The sequence below is a fragment of the Mus musculus genome, chromosome 1 (genome assembly GCF_000001635.26).
Source record: "Mus musculus strain C57BL/6J chromosome 1, GRCm38.p6 C57BL/6J".
Classification (NCBI taxonomy): Eukaryota; Metazoa; Chordata; class Mammalia; order Rodentia; family Muridae; genus Mus; species Mus musculus.
This window is the reverse complement of record NC_000067.6, coordinates 88486024-88499259: the sequence shown is the minus strand read 5'-3', so window position 1 is coordinate 88499259 and position 13236 is coordinate 88486024. Positions and strand designations below refer to the sequence as shown.

Below are 13236 nucleotides of genomic sequence, written 5' to 3'. Positions count from 1 at the left end.
AAGGTCCCTTTGAACACTTTTCTGGCGCTCTCTAACCAGGTCACGTTCCTGATGGAGACTTCCGTGGCATTATGGGTTTTCCTAGGTTCCTAACTGCACGTTTGACTGTGCAATGAGGGCATTAATGCTCAAGTCCCCATTGGTTCATACAAACTAAGAGAACAGGGCATTCCCCTATTCACATTTGCCCTCCTTCCCCACCCAGTGCCTTCCAGAGAGCCTGCTATGCGATGGAGACTTCATACAGAATTCATGACTGAGTGGTAAAAGGAGAACTATTGAAGTCACAGTCTTAAAAATCTCTTTCCAAGCTGGTTCCCAAATACTCTTAATAATGGCTGCTCTTGGACAGGAGCACTAGTCTACTCAGGGAATAACTATTGGCTAAGAACCTACTGTGTGTCAGGACAATGGTAGATGTGTGCATCATGCTGTGGCTCCCAAGGGTGATGTCTGTTTTTTAGGAGATAAAACGCCACATTGTAGTATGAAACTTCCTGCTCAGCAATATCTCAATTGTCTGCCAGTTAATAACCTGCCTGGCCTTCTGAATTGCACCATATTGCTTGAATATCTTGGCCCACATGACTATGAATTTTATATGTGTGACAACAGGTTAATTTCCCGCTTTTAATAGAAAGCTGGACCCTCCATGACACAGACTCCACAGTTCATACCAACCAGAAACTTTTGCCTAATGGAATTGTTCATCCGAATCAATTCCTGTTAACTTTTGACAACCAGAAGGGTCCTGCACTGAAATGTGTGTTTACAGCTGGGAAAATATAATCTGAAAAGATCTGTATTCCTTCTTATGAAATGCCTTTTTTTTCTGAAATTTATATCTTAACTACATTGAACTTTCTGAATAGGCTGACAAGTGTCACATTAGCTCTGTACTAAAATATCGCATTTTGCCTAAATCTCCATAGGAAAGAGTGGCTTTCCACACGACTAGCTATGGAAAACCTGGCCCTTGACTCTCCACACATTAGATGTCCTTGAGAAAGGACAGCAGCTTTTAAAGAGTTGGGCAAAGAGCCCCAAAGCAGACACAGACTGCAATGGTCACCACAGCAAGTGAGGTTGGCATCAGCTGTCAACAAGACAGTACCCAGCATCACCCAGGAGGCAAACCTTGGAGGATACCTTTGAAGGCGTTTCTAGGTTAGGTTAGTTTAGTGGGAAGATCCACTCTGAACTCTGGCAGCACCATCCCTTCCCTGGGTCAAAGTCCTGGACTGGATAGAAAGGAGAACTGAGCACCAGCATCCATCTCTCTGCTTCCTGACTGTGGATGCGCTGTGTCCAGGCCAGCCACCTCCTGCTTCTGTAGCTGTGACTCCCCGCCATGATGGATTCTTACTTCAAATCGTGAGCCCCAAATTAACCTGCCTGCCTTCCTTAAGTTGATTTAGTTGGATATTTTATCCCAATAATGAAAACAGCAATTAATTGCTCCTAATTCTTTCTCTCCCTCCCTCCCTCCCTCCCTTCTTCCCTCCTTCTTTCTGCTCTCACCCTCTCCCTCTCTCATGTAGTCATATGGTGCACACACACACACACACACACACAGAGAGAGAGAGAGGGAGAGAGAGAGAGAGAGAGAGAGAAACCGCAATCTCACGTGGGGGAGGAAACCACCTGCTATTATCTCAGACAGCATTTTCCATCCTTGGCTTCTTCTAATTTAATACATATATTTTTGTTTCCTAGAGCAAAGGGCTCACTGAGTAAAGGGTGAGAAGCTCTGACTCAGCTCTGGGCAGTGCTCTTCCCCAGCCTAAAAATGACCACCAGCGTCTTAAAATAGGACAAATCTGCATATTCAATGGATTCAAGAGCCAGAGCCTGGACCACTAGAAAAGCAGGAGTTTGTGTGCAAGACTGACACTGCCCTTCAGATGGGGGCATGGGTGGGTGACACACAGTGTGTCATGTGAGAATCAGACAGTCACACTTGACTTCCAATATCAGAATTTATTAAGCAACAATAAGCTGCTGTCAGGCTGCATCATTTTCATTGGCTACAATTGGCTGCAGAATCTAGACTTTGCTTGGTATCAGGTTGGCAACAATGATATTCTTTATTCTCAGCTCACACATTATTACACCTACAGGACACTGTGTGTGTGCGCGCGCGCGCGTGTGTGTGTGTGTGTGTGTGCGCGCATGGGCACTGTGCGCCTACATGCACAAAAAGGACCTGCTGAGTTCAGAGAGGTTGTCCTGACATTGGAGGCAGAGAGCTAATAGGGCAAAGGAAAGCTGGTGGGGAGTAGAAAAGGAGCCTTGCAGGCTCTGAGCTCTGAGCTGTCCAGAGATGTCAGGTGCAGGTCAGAGTGTCAGGGTGTTTCAGAGGTCAGTCTTAAGTATGCTGAGGCAGGAGAATCTGTGCTGGAGCAGGGGCCTGGAAACAGAGGTAGACGGAGGCAGGAACCCTTCACTGACTGGGTGACTGGTCAGCATGCCTGCGGCAGTTTGGTCCCCAGTAACTCCTTCTGTTATAGTTCCAGGTGAGGAGGGCCCCAGCTTCTGTTGTTGATGAGCTAACGTGGAGGGCACTTCTGACACGATTTGATAAGTTTGCTGGTATCAGTATTTATTGACGTGAGAAAGTGATCAGTTTTTGCCGCCGGGAGTGCTGGCAGATGGTAATTGTTTAGTGCGTGAATAAGATGCAGAGTCTGTCTTTTTTGGCACTTCTATCAAGATGGAGTAACTCAGGTCAAGGCTGCTGTTTGGAAGCTTATATTCCACACAACATAGAGCAAGCCAGAACAGGCCCAGCCTGTGCTCCTTAGGGAACACAACAAACACACTCTCTCTAGAGGGCTTCCCTGTGGTCTGGGAGCCTTGAAGAAGCCTTGCCTGTTTTTCCGTAGCTTCTGGAGGTGTCTGGCAGCACCTGGAGTGCGTGGAATTTCATTAGCTAATAAGCCCAGTATCACTTCCAACTTATGGTAACTCTTACTGTATATCTGCCTCCACCCTCATTTCTTTCTTTTATACTAATTTTTTTAATTAAAAAAAAAAAGATTTAAGACCCTCGCTGTGTAGCTGGGCTAGCCTCAAACTCAGAGATCACCTGCTTCTGCCTCCTGAGTATTGACATTAAAGGCATGAACCACTATGCCTGACCTTTCCTTTTTCTCATAATGATGCCAATCAGTGGATTAGGGTCTATTCTAGTCCGTTATAACCTCACCTTAACATGGCCATACCTTCAAAGTCCCTATTGCTAAATTAGGTCATGTTTGCAGAGATCATGGGATATTTGAAGAGGGGATCACCATACAACCCAGTCTCCAGCGCAGTAAAAGAGAAAGCTTGGTCATGGCTACCTCTTGCTAGTCACCCCATCTCTGGGGATAGCCCAGGCTTGAGTGGTACCACTCTGTCACTCAGTAGCTGGCTCTGGGTCAGCACATCACTGATGTTAACTAATGATTAATGACTGCTGTGATTTGGATGTAAAATATCCTCCATAGGCTCCTGTGTTCGAATACTTTGTTCCCAGCTGGGGACATTTGGGAAATAGCAGTGCTATTTGGGAAGGTTGTGGAACCCTCAGCTGGTGAAGTGTCACTGGGGGAAGTTAAGTCATCAAGGCTGGGTCTTGCAGCTATTTATCCTAATCCCACTCCCTGTTCATTCTGCTTTCTGAGTGTAGATGTCCTGTGACCAGCTGGGTTCCTGCTTCGGCAGTCACACTTTCTCTCCCTGCTGCCATGCCTGCTTCAAGATGAACTGTATCCCTCCGGGACTGTGAGCCAGAATAAACCCTACTTCTGTTAAGTTGCTTTTGTCAGGGTATTTCACAACAACAGCAAGAAATGAAACTAAGACCACGGCCTGATTAGCTCAGTGGTGAATTGATTGCATGAGCAGGTCCCATGAAAGGGAAGGTCAGCATCTGATAGATTAGGGAGGTCCTTTTCTCCATCAGCTGTTAACACATAGAGACATAAAACACAGAATTATTGAATCAGTTTGACCCATGTCAAAAACATCAGCATGACAAGAAGCCAGATCCAAGGAGGAACTTGGGATCATTATCTTCCATAATGGCAACACTTGGAAGGTGTGGTTAAATCAGAGCATGAGAGGTCAGGGGTTACCTGAGTTACTTTGGGAAGGATCAGTGTAATCCCCAAGGCTCTGTAAGAGGAGACTAGGAGATTGAGCATCCGGGTAGACAGCCTAACCAAGTAGAGATAAGAAGGAAACAAGCTCATGGGGCAAGATCTAGAGGCCAAGAGTCGGGGATGGTGGGGCAGTGGATCCTTCTAGAACCAGTAGTGAGTGAATTTGAGTCCCCTTAAGGGACCTCATCATGTTCCAGTGGTAGTAAGAATACAGGAGGAGGAGGAGGAAGAAGGAGGAGGTGGAAGACCGTCCTTCCCACAGAGGTCAGAAAAGATGCAGGGAAGTTGGGAAGAAGGATCGGGAAGCACACTTGCTAAGTGAATGTGAGGAGTAGAGTTTGTATCCCCACAACCCACATAAAAATCCAAGCAGGCACAGGAGTCACCTGACACCCACACGCTCAGAAGATAGGATCCCCAGAATAAACCAACTAGCCAGAAGACAAATCAGAAAGCTCTAGGTTCAGCAAGAGGCCCTGCTTCAATAAATGAAGTGGAGAGAGATTGAGAAAGATACCTAACATTGACTCTGGGCACACAGATGCACACACATGTGCACTCACATGCACCACATACACAAAAATATGCACACACACACAGCTGTGGACAATTTAAGTGGCTCATTCAGAAAGGACAGTTTAACGAAGGGGTCATTGGTGAGGTGTGGGCACAGATGAAAAGGAGGAGGAAGAGAAGGAGAAGGAGAGAAAGAAGAAATGTGATGCATAGCTGCCAGCATCAGGAAACCATGGCCTTGAAGAGCAAAAGGGCAAAGTAATTCCTGGTACCCAGAGACAGGCATGGTACCAGAAAGAGTAGCTAGCCACTGTCTGTCTGCAGCATGGCATGGAGGTAGCTTGGGAACAAATATCCTCATCTTTCTCCCTACTCCCCATCCCTGTCTATTCAAAGCCAATCAGAAACCATGGGATTAAGAAGCCCATATGAACCAATCTATATAGATCTGCCACTGTCTATATAGATGTGCCACTGGGCAGGAAGCATAGAGGGGTGATGTCTTCTCCTTCTGCATCTTGAGAATCCTTCTCTCCCTCTCTCCCTCCCTCCCTCCCTCCCTCCCTCCCTCCCTTCCTCTCTCCGTCCCTCCCCTCCTTGATGTAGACTCAGCTCACAGTGATATCATGTCTTCCTGCTGCACCTTGCTCCCTGGGTCTCTGTCTGTCACATTCCCTATGCTCCCTCACAGCTGAACCTGTCACAGATGGCCTTTGCCGTACACTTCCTTGTGTCATCCCTTCATGATATGGGCCACCAACTTTTACACTTGGAACTTTACAAAACAGGCAAAATAATAAAACCGCATCTTACCGTGCATGATATACACCTTTATGTAAGTGTGGAAATCACACTTAGGAACTCCAACACACATGGACACATATGGACAGATCCCCATAGGGCAGACCTGGAACAACATATCATGGCTGTATAGCGTCCCATCATGAGGTGTGAGGAGTGGCATTTATAACTATGCCCTTAAGGGAAAGTGCTTAACATCTCAAAACATGAGGAAGAGAAGAAAAAGTGGGCAAAATATGTTCAAAATGATTGAAGCCAAAAGTCAACGGAAGAAGACTATGTCATCAGACAGCTGACATGAGGTGAGGAATGCCACCATGCCCTGCTCATCTTCCTTGACACAGCTCAGTTGCACGCCTGGGGTTTGACTTTTTTTTTCCCTCCAAAAGTGAGCTATAATTCTTCACTTGAAAAAAAAAACCTGCACTTATCGTCTCTGCTTGCAAAGTTTATGGGGTGATGAATTTGAGGTATGGGCCCATTATAAGGCTGAAAATTAGCTAGCACTGTCTTCAGAATTTAGAGAATGCTCTACAATATAGCAGAGGCGGGGGAGATAACTCTAAGAAGAAAATAGGCTGAATTTATAAACCCTTCTCCTTATTCAATCAAAGGCACAATAGTTTAAGATGACATGTGATGTGCAGTTTTCTTGATTACAAAATAATACAACAAACCAAAGGGACTTTAGAAAATATATAAAAGCATCAAAGTAAAAATATCCTCCAAAAATAGTGCATATAATTCTCTCCAGAACCATAAGTGTGAGGGTATTCACTCTTGCTGTTATAACTTGATTCCATTCAGTTATTTTCATATAAAAGAGGGGTCATTTCCCACCCCTAGCCCTACCCCCAAACCCTGCTAACTCTAGGTACTCTGTAATTTCAAATCAATGGGAATAGAAGAACTGGATTGATATGCAATATTGGAGCAATTTACCAGCTGCTAGAGAAAAAAAATTAACGTTAGAGCTGGTTTTCCCCTATTCCAAGATGAATTCCAAAGGGGGAAAAGAGCACTAAATAATGAAGTTTCCATGAGAAAGCTACGTGGAAACCTATGGTCCTCCAGACTGAGAAGAAAAATCAGTTCAAAGGGACAGTGGGACCCAGGCAACATGATAGGAGGCAGTGGAAATGCTCAGGGTTAAAGGTTCAAGTGGAGATGGGGCTAGGGTGGGGCAAGGAGATGGATGGTAGGAGCGGGTTAGCCAGAACTAAGCATACTTGGAGAAGCCTGATGAAATGCTGTTGTTGAAGACAGTACTCATTTTGGATGTGAGGCTTCAAGAAATCATCCTCAAGAGCCTGGCTAGCTTGCATTGTGCTGTACGGGCTTCTGGGGAAGAAAAGGCATCACTGGTCTTAGCCAGTGCTGGACATTGCTGGCAGGGAAACCACATACTCTTGGAGTAGGAAGAATGCAAGAGCAGGTGGATAGAAAGGAGGGTTAGGAAATACTGGCTTGTAGACATGACACTGATGTTGCATGCACCAGCTCACAGCAAAAGTGGCTCCCCACGAAAGACCCGCATGAGGCCAAGACCATCAAAATCCAGCATGAAGGAAGGCGTGCCCCGGGGCCCCATCCTTATCAGAGGCTTCCATGGCAGTCCATCGCTGCTGAGGGAGGAGTTACTCTGTTCTCTTCTTATCTGTAATACACAAACATGAGTTAAAATGAGAGCTAAGCTGCAAAGGACAACAAAGAGAGCCTTCTCTAGATATGCTTTTGCGTTCCTGCAGTTAGTTAACTGGCGTGCTGCTTTTGCAGAGCTGTGTGATTTTATGGACTTTATGGGTAGTTTTATAAGCACCAGGTGAAAGGGCAAATAAAACAACTGGCTGGCAACTCAGCTAAGAAGTCAGAGTATGCGTGGAGGCGCGAAGCCCTCCCGTTTTCAGCTTCTCTGCTGTGCGTAGCTTGCATAATCTTTGGGCCGTTTACCTCACCTCCCGAAGCCTCAGTTTATTGACCACAAAGAGAGATTAAATGCCCACCATCCCAGGATGTACAATAAATATTCTAGGGAGGCCTGTTGCAGACCAGAGCAGGACTGCCTGGCAAAGACTGTTCCAGACGCTCTCGTTGGTAATTTAATAATGAGTTCAAGAAGCTGTTGCTAAGAGCCGTGAGGGAAAGGACAATGAGTTCTGCTGGACTGGAACAGGAGGATCAATACATTGATCACCGACATGCTGGCTACTTTCCTGAACAGCACAGCCTTCATCTTCCTCCCTGCCCAGAAGGAAATTATCTTTGTCTCAGAAAGGATTTTTTTTAAGATTTCTTTTTATTACATTTAAGTGTGTGTGTGTGTGTGTGTGTGTGTGTGTGTGTGTGTGTGTGTGTGTGTAGTAGTAGTAGTAGTAGTAGTAGTAGTAGTAGTAGTAGTAGAATTACAGATGGTTGTAAGCCATCAGACATGAGTACAGAGAATAGAACTCACATCCTCTGCAAAAAGCACTCTGCATTCTTAATCACTGGGTCATCTCTCCAGCCCTGAGAAATGATTTTTGAGAGGGCAAATGGATAATTTGAAACCTGAAGTTTACAAAATTCGGTCTTCAAAGGTTACAACCACTGGATCTTTCAATTGTCAACACAAAAACACAGCTCTCACGCTAAAGAATGTAAGCAATAGTTTATCCTGGAGCCAAATATGGCCGACTGTGGCTTAGGAATCCAGATTCAGTTTGCGCCAAATACTGTGTTCCAATATGGTCATGGTTTCATGTAGTTTCTATAATAGCAGAACAAGAAAAATTAGAAATCAAGATGAATTTTCAAATAGTGTATGGAGTATCAAGCAGGCAGGTCCAGTTCTTGCTACTATATAAATAACATTTTTAGCCTTTGGGATGGTGGAAGTATGCTCTATAGACACCAAAGGATTTACCTAATAGTCACGAAGATGCTAGGTCAAAAACAGAGGTGAACTAAGATAGTTCAAGAATTATTAAATCTGGACCTAAAACGTTGCAACTCTTCACAGAAGAGTTGTACTTGGTTAACCAGGCTTGTAGAATCTTTTAAACATAGATACAGCTCCCCCAACCCCAACCCCCTGTGGACTTCGCTGAATGTAGCCATGGGAGAGTCTGGTCGGAAAGGGAGCAACTCGAACATTGAGCAGGATAGTCATCGCCCTTCTGATTCCAGGCAGAGGAGAGACTAGAGGACTCCGCTAGAAGGGCTTGTGCTCAGAAAAGGAGCCACAGTCGGTCACACTTCTTACTGGGCACGGTCAGAACTCTCTTCCCATCTGCCTGTAGGGCAAAAGATCTGCACCCACTTCCAAAGGAAAAAACCTACCAAAACCCACCAATCCCTGAGCACGAAATTCCACCAATCCCTGAGCTCACCCCAAGATCAGGCTACATAACCTCTCCAATCCCAGGCTACGCTGGAAAGCTCCACCCCCTCCCCTAAAAAAACACTCTACAAAGCTTGCCTTCTGCTCGCCCAAGCAGAGGCGGCTACTCTCTTGTGCCTCGCCCGCCAGATCTCATGTGTGAGGTTTATTGTGCAGTGTGGCTTTGTGGTATTCCTCCGCTCCCAACTGCCAGGATATATTTCTCAGTAGAGCTCTTAACACTCCAGTCACGGGGGAAACCTTCCTCCTCGAAACTCCAACATCTCCATTGGGGAAGCTATTCCCTTCGGAGCTGTAACACTTTTTACAGGGGAAGCCTTTCCCTTCAGAATTGTAACACTTACACAACTCATAAGAGTTTTTCTGCTCAAGAATGCTGCGGCCACGTCATAGCTGCTGCGGAGTCTCTGGTTAGTAACTGGCGGTGGCATCACCAACAGTCTTAAGACACTCCTTCCTGTTCCCAGAGGTGTTGGTCATCTACCCCAGTGGTCAGTTCCAAGACACTTTCCACAAGAGACAATAACTCCTCGTCCCAGGCCATCCCCACCCTTTGTCTCTTGCGACTGGAGTGTGGTACACAAGGGTTTCAGAAATCCCTCAAATTGTCTTCCCAGGAGGCAAAGGCTACACACATGTCGCTCGGCATGTTGCAGCCCTGCTGGCTGATTTTCTCTGCCTGACATTTTGCAGAATTTCCCATGTCCCTGACATGCCATTAAACTGTACCATTTCGTGTATCTGATACTCTTCTGAATCTGCTTTCTTGATTCAAAACTGGGGCAGAAGGAACATACTAGGTGCTGTGTTCTGCAGATCACTTGAACTGAAACTTCAGTGCCTGGTGAAAGGGGTTTGCTCGGACTGATCCAAACAATGTGTTGCTTCTAAGGTAGGGAACTTTGAGTGTCAAGAAATGCTAGGCTGTCGATTCCTGCATCCAGGGATGTTAAAAGAAGCCAAGGACCAACCCAGCCCAGTGCCTTGTAACAAGTGCCCTTCTCACTGCTCCCAACTGTCACATCTTGTAGAGTACAGAGGTAGGAAGGCTGTGTTTTCAGAGTTATGGGCTCTCACTGACTGTTTCAAGTGGGTGCCTGATTTTGCCCAGAAACTCATTTCGCGGGAGCTTAGCTTTCCATTCAGAGCCAATGACAGGAAACAGTGATGTCCCTCCCACCTTCTTATGAACACTAAAAATAGTTCAGGGTGGAGGGCAGCAGATAATGAAGTCCCAACTGTCTGCCAGGAGGTCCCTTAAGCCCACTGCTTCCCGAAAGGAAAATCTCCTTCACCTATTGTGAGCAGCACATTGCAGATCCAGGATGCAAAGGTGGAAATGATAAACCGAGGGGCTCCACAGATGCTATTTTTAAGTCAGTGTGTGACCTCACCAGGAAAATACAGAATTCATTAGGAAAGGGATGTCACAGTAGCTACAGTGGACCATCAACATCAGCAGTCAGTAGCCCTTCCTATCCCACAATGCCTCGTGACTCCAAGCAGGGGTTGTCCACCTGCAAGGAACCTCTGTTCTAATCTCTTTTCCTCTCCTTCTTCACTCCACTCTCCCACACCTGCAAAGCTTCCTCCCCATTCCAGGAAGGAGAAAAATAAGGAATGAGGTCACTGTAACCCACTAGTCTGGGCTTCATTAGCCCTGGAACTGAAGCAGTTGTTTCTTCGGACCAGCTGGGCTCTGATGTAAATATCACACACCATCTCACCATAGCACACTTCTACCTCCACCCCTCTCACCACCCCCCACTCCACAAGCTAGCCTCACTGCCCCCTACCCCCAAGCCCTGCCACTCCTGGTAGAAGTGTGGCCAAGTGTGGCTAGCCTTTGTGAGCAGGGTCTTAGAGCTAGAGACCTGGCTTTAGACACTGGGTCCATGGCCCTTTATCCCTGTGTGACTCTTTTGCCCCACGTGGTGGCACCTGCCAACCAGTGATCCCAACACTTGGGAGGCAAAGGCAAGCAGATCTCCATGAGTTCAAGGTCATTCTGGTCAGCCTGGACGACACTGTGAAACCCTATCTCAAAACCAACCCCCCTCATTACTGTGCAACGCTAGAAAAGCTCTGATATCTCTAAGTTCAGAAAGATCAACACATGGATTTCAACAGGACAGTCGGGGTTCTTGACCATTTCTGTATGGGCTGCTGCCTGGGCGGAGCATTGTGCTCCTGGAGTTTGTTAGCAGGACCTTAAGGAGAAACAAAATCTTCACAGATGTGATCACATGACTGATAGGGAAGCCAGGCTAGACCTGGGGTCGGCTTTAATCCAGTAGGCAAGAGTCCGTATAATGAGATGGAAAGAGACACAGAGAGGGAGGGAGGCTGTGTGATGATGAGGATGGAGAGCAGAGCCACAAGAGGTCAATTTACTATACACCCTTACTTAGCACAGTGCCTGGTACAAAGGATGCTAGCAGACAGGCATGGATCTGCATGTCCTGTAGGTGCCAATATAAACGGTTGTGCAGCGAAGAAGTATACTAAAACATGTCTGAAATATATTTTTAAAAAATTTAGGGGCCAAAGAGATAGCTGAGCAGTTAAAGTGCCTGCTGCATGGACATGGGAACTAGAATTCAGGTCCTGGGGAAACCCACTTAACCGCTAGTCAGGCACAGTGGCCCTCCTGGAATTCCAGGCATAGAAGGAGAAGGTTGGAGTATCCCCAAAACAAGCAGGCTAGCAATATCTGTGTGCTCTGGGTTTGATTAAGAGACCCTGCCTTGACAAACATAGAGAAGAGCATTGATTCCTAACATCAGTGTCAATCTCGGGTCTCCACATACACAGGTGCATATCTACCCATCAACACATGAAGAAAACATACCTACACATACATACGCACCACACACATAAACATGAGAATAGAAAAAAACAAAAAGAAGACTTCAACAGGAAAACATCTACAAGAATATGGTATTAAAATGTACTAAGTTATAAGGGTAGCACAATATCTAAATAATCATACACCTATATGATAGAACTATGTGCAATAATTTTAAAATGTTTGTCAAGGTTTTAGTAATACTCAATTAAGACACCATTTCAATGTCAAGAGTAATGATAGGTAATTCTAAGTTTTGTTTTTTCTTTCCTGTGTGTCTGTCTGTATGTCTGTATGTTTGTATGTGTGTATACATATACATTATACATATACATACCTGAGCAAGTATATAAATATATATATATGTGTGTATATATATATGTATGTATATATATATGTATATATATATATATATGAAGAAAAGTCTACCTTTTAAAAAATCAATTCAAGAAACAAAATACATGATATGTAAATGTAACTCCTTACCCCCTCTTTTTTACTGCAGCATAGATTTTACAAATGAGTGCTGTGTGTTCTTGTGTCTGAGAAAGTACTTACAAAAATGAATAACTTAGGACCAAGCTCATACTTGCATCCTGAAGGATTCTCCCTTTTGGCTTGGAACAGCATGATGTCTTACAGGGAGCTATCTTTCTGTGACTTTATTGTCTGAGGCTCCGCTTGGCTTGCAGATCTGAGACAGGCGAGCTCCGTCCACCGGTAAGCATGGTTTCATGCCTGAGGGGCAACCATTTGCCATATGAGGCACTAAGTTGGAAAGAAATTTAAACGGAGGTTTGTAGAACTTGAAGCAGCTGTGGTCATACAATTTAATATGCTGGAGAGAGCAGAGTTTCTCTATAGTAAAAGCAGGTGGTATCAGAACAGAGCTCTGGTGGAAGGCAGTTAACCATTCCATGATAAATATACCCAGATGGCCTTCAGACAACAGCCCCAGCTCAACTTCATGTGACACCAGCACCAGCCCTGATACAGGGCTGATACATGGCCATCTGGAAAATGCATCCTTCAGTCCCAATAGGCCTACCTTTGTAGGCGTATTGCATTTCCTCTAGCCCACTGACAGCAAAGGTCACCAAAGCATGCAATGCCACTTCTGTTTATAACCTTAACCAGGCCTCACGATTTCTAGAGTGGTATCTAGAGCGTGGTTTTCAGCCTTCCTAATGCTTCAGTCCTTTAACACAACTCCTCATGTTGTAGGAACCGATGTTGTGGATAGCCCTGAGGCTAATTATATTTGATGGTAATTCCATTCTTTTGTGAGTGGTTGAGAACAAAGAATGAGTCTGCACTCAGGTGATTTCCTGTAAACCTGCTTCCCACCTTAATCTGTAAAATGAAGGAGAGCTGATGATTGGGCAGATAAAGGGAGGTGGAGCAGAAGGTGGAGAGAGAAGAAGGAGAAAATGGAAGAGGGAGAGGATGCAGAGGAGGAGGAGGAAGAAGAAGAAGAAAAGCGGAGCAGAAGCACAGGGCCTGGAGAAACTGCAAGTTCTAAGGGGTCTCATAGATGTGGAAGA

General features: G+C 45.5%; 1 long non-coding RNA gene across 4 annotated transcripts in view; it reads right to left on the bottom strand.

Annotated features, from left to right (window-relative positions):
• Positions 1–1965: 1965 nt before the first annotated feature.
• Positions 1966–13236, bottom strand: part of Gm28888 — a 37120-nt gene continuing 25849 nt past the window's right edge. For 3 of the 4 annotated variants that reach the window (XR_387232.2, XR_387231.3, XR_878354.1), the window contains one exon: positions 5474–7122. This is a non-coding gene — a long non-coding RNA (predicted gene 28888). Of the gene's footprint in view, positions 2909–5473; positions 7123–13236 lie in introns of those variants that run through there. The other variant, XR_387236.2, reaches the window with a different exon arrangement.